Source organism: Aegilops tauschii, chromosome 7, assembly GCF_002575655.3.
Source record: "Aegilops tauschii subsp. strangulata cultivar AL8/78 chromosome 7, Aet v6.0, whole genome shotgun sequence".
In the NCBI taxonomy this organism is placed as follows: domain Eukaryota; kingdom Viridiplantae; phylum Streptophyta; class Magnoliopsida; order Poales; family Poaceae; genus Aegilops; species Aegilops tauschii.
In genome coordinates, this window is record NC_053041.3 from 267,147,280 (window position 1) to 267,151,093 (window position 3,814).

The window sequence follows — 3,814 nt, forward strand, 5'->3', positions numbered from 1 at the left end:
TAGGATTTTCGACCAGTAATCCCTTTGTGCAGATAATGATTTCTACTACTGGCTGCTAAATTAGATATGTAGATGTCATACATGATACTACCTCGTACCTCCGTTCCTAAATATAAGTCTTTCTAGAGATTCCACTATAGGCTACATACAGAGCAAAATGAGTGAATCTACACTCGAAAATGCATCTATATACATCTGTATGTGGTCCATACTGGAATCTCCACAAAGACATATATTTAGGAACAGAGGCAATACATTACACAAAATCGTAGGTGGCATGTAGGAATTCTAGTGCACTACATTAGGCTCCCTTAGAGTGCCTGCTAGTCCAGCACACAGATTCATGGCTAGTTTATGCTACGCACACAATCATTAATAGGTGGTTTAAATATGCGCAAGGGATATGCAATGTATTATCATGTAGAGATGTCTGAAATTAGCTGTGTCAACTTGCAGATAGGGTTACACAATGAAAAAGTACAAGATGTATGTGGCAATTACATGGAACATTGCAAGAAAAGGAGAGGCAGCGGTGAGTACAATGTGCTATGGTAGGTCACTCCTCCATTGCAATCATCGTGACATGTTATTTGTATGTCAGTTCTATTGGCCAAGTTCCTTAGGGACAGTTATTACGAGTTATCCTAAGAAAATAAGCACCTATGAATATAAGCTCCAGGTAATAAGCCAACCAGTTCTTTTCATTGCCTTCCTTTTCAGCTTATCTTTGGTATGATCAGTGAAAAGTCTAGATTGCATTATATTTTTTCATTTTGCTGCCCATATGAAAAATAATTTGACTTGCAAACATCTCAAATTGAACCCAGTGCAGTAATTAATATGATAGGAAGACAGACCATCACTGTTTGTTCAAAATGCAAATACAAAGATACCATCTACTTGGCACAATCTACTTTGGTCAATGTCTTCCATAGAGATCCCATTGCGTAATTTAAACCAAGAACACATGACCCAAATTTAAATGAAGAACAATTATTTATTGAAATTCGATGGTCCAAGTGGCTGGTTATTATCATATAGCAGCACCACCTGAAAGCATCATATAGCAGCAGCAGCCCATAGCAACTCATCATACAGCAGCAGCAGTGTGCAATTCATCATATACCAGCAGTAGCTCATAGCAATTCATCATATAGCAGCAGCAGGAGCAGCTCATAGCAATTCATCATATAGCAGCAGGAGCAGCTCATAGCAATTCATCATACAGCAGCAGCATGAGCATCTTATAGAAACTCATCATATAGCAGCAGCAGCTCATAGCAATTCATCATATAGCAGCAGCAGCTCATAGCAATTCATCATATAGCAGCAGCAGGAGTAGCTCATAGCAATGCATCATATAGCAGCAGCAGAAGCAGCTCATAGCAATTCATCGTATAGTGGATCAGAATGAAAATTTGGCAAAAAATCAGAGGAGATCCTCACCTTGTTGGATGAGCTCATCCTTCAACAGCACCTCAAGGCCATGGCCTGGGAGGAGGGGAGGGGGAATAAGGTGCCTTCTGCTGTAGTGTGGCATCAGCCGTAGTTGTGCGGCGCCGCCGGAGTTGTGCGTTGGACAGACCACAGTGGAGCAGCTGTTGGAGACCATGAGAATGAGGGGAGGCGCCAGAGGGAGGAGCAGCTGGGCAGATTAGCCCCTACCTGCCGGCCATGTAGCCTAGCTGGACAAAGCATCATGGAGGACCAGGCCAGATGGGACCAGAGGCGACGGCCCGCTGGAGGAACCCTAGGGCTGCAGGCAGGGGATGGAGGTAGAGGGAAAGGGTAGAGGAGATGCAAGCGGGCAGGGCAATGAACGCTTACGTGTTTGTTTTTACTTGAGGGTCAGGTGTGACACGGGCGTGAGCAGTTGCATTTTGAGTGTAATATAGGCAGACACCAGAGTCATTTCACTATTCCCCTTCTCTTCAATTTTTAGCGAGCTTCTACCCGAAACACCCCCCACCAAAGCGAAATAAGTTAAGCCCAAGCCCATAACTCAAAAATGACTTCTTTACATCTTTTATGGCTTATTTGACAATAGGCCCTGAAAACGCGGAATCGAACTGGCCCTTAACCTGCAATTCAATTGTGCGTGCAATGATGAATCACTCCTGCCTGCTATAGTGTACATTTAGGCATCATCATACATGGCATAACCTAATACATGTGCATTCCATTGTAGAATCTAGAATATGGAATGTTTATGTTAGTTCATACGTTGCACATGTTGTTCAAATGCCCCTTAAATCTGGTCAGTCAAGTGATGGTCTTTAAGCCTCCTTCCTTGCTTCTTTTCTTGATATGTAAGATTTGCTCACACATCTGTTCAATTGTTCTTTGCATCAGCCAGCCATACTAGGACTGTTTTCTTTGATTACTTGTTGTTCTTGACCTAACACTCTAACAGAGCTTGTCAACGATTTAAACACTAAGGGATGTTGTAGTGGGGCCTTGTCTAACTCATAGGTGACATAAAGGTTTGGCTGTACACTAAAGTAGGCTCTCCAAGAGTACATGGAGATCCAGTTCGAAGGTATGCCTACTTTTTACATAGTGCAGACATAGTAAATGCTCATTTCATTGTGTGCAAGTGCAATAGAGGAGGCATGTTTCATTATGTGGTATTGTTTTGTTATAATCTCATCCTTTTGTGTTGTTCACAGACTGGAAAGTATGCATATTTATCTTCCAAGGAGACGAGTAACTAGTTTGTGTCACCTTGCAGAGGGGGTGCAATGAAGATAGGATTGAGGATTTCCAAGTACAAGATGTTAGGAAGGAGCCTTGCAAGAGAAGTAGGAGCTACGCTGAGCCTGTTCAACCAGTTAAGGTAAGTCAGTGTATCCAACTCAACAGTTCAATTCCTTGTTTCTTTCAGGCATAGTTAATTTGCTCTTTTCAATTGCTTTATTCGTCCTTAGTTAATGAGATGCCCAAACAATGATGCCTGATGTTGGGTACTTGTATAACTATTAGTTGACATAAATAAAGGCCTTACCATTTAATTACTCTAGCGAAGTGTGCCTGAAGCTTTGAAGTCTATTAACCAACTATTATTGCATGAGGCTCACAGTCTAGTTTATACTAGGCTAATGATTGCGTAGTTTTGCTTGCTGTAGTAGGTTTGTATTAATCCCTTTGCTGTTCATTATGCTCCCTAAGACTTTAATTGAGCTACAGAATGGCCAACTGCTTGCTTACTTATACGCAACGTGTTGTCTAAATTTGAAACTTGTCTGTGTTTTGGATTGGGCCCCAACATCATGCTCCTCTAGTGAGCTAAGAGAGATTTCTGTATGTAGGCTGCACAGACTACCTTTTTATAATTTTTAAAATATCACCTGCTTATGCTTCATGACGTGTAACATTATTGTTAGTCCTGTTTTGCCATGTACAAAATAGTCTGTCTTGCTCGCTTCACTGTTGTAACTATATTTTTGCCCTAGTAATGTGTACTTCCAGAAACATTTCAGGATGAAGTGACATCAACACAAAGATCTGCGAGCAGTGCGGCATGGCCGTTACCGAATGATTATGGATTGGAATTGGAATGTGTTGATGTTCTCGAGCATCAACTAGAGGTGGCAAGACAACATGTACATGATTCTCAACGTACAACCAACAAGTTGAGACTGGACATGCAGGTGTTAGATGCAGGAGTCAAAAAAATGAAACAAGACACTGAGGTAACAACGAAGGAATTGGAGATTTTGTAGACTGAAATTTGTGCTATCTGAATCCGGCCAATCTTTTTTTCTGAAGAGATTGTAGTTCAAATGGTAAGTTCTGTTGATGCGTGTCCATGATG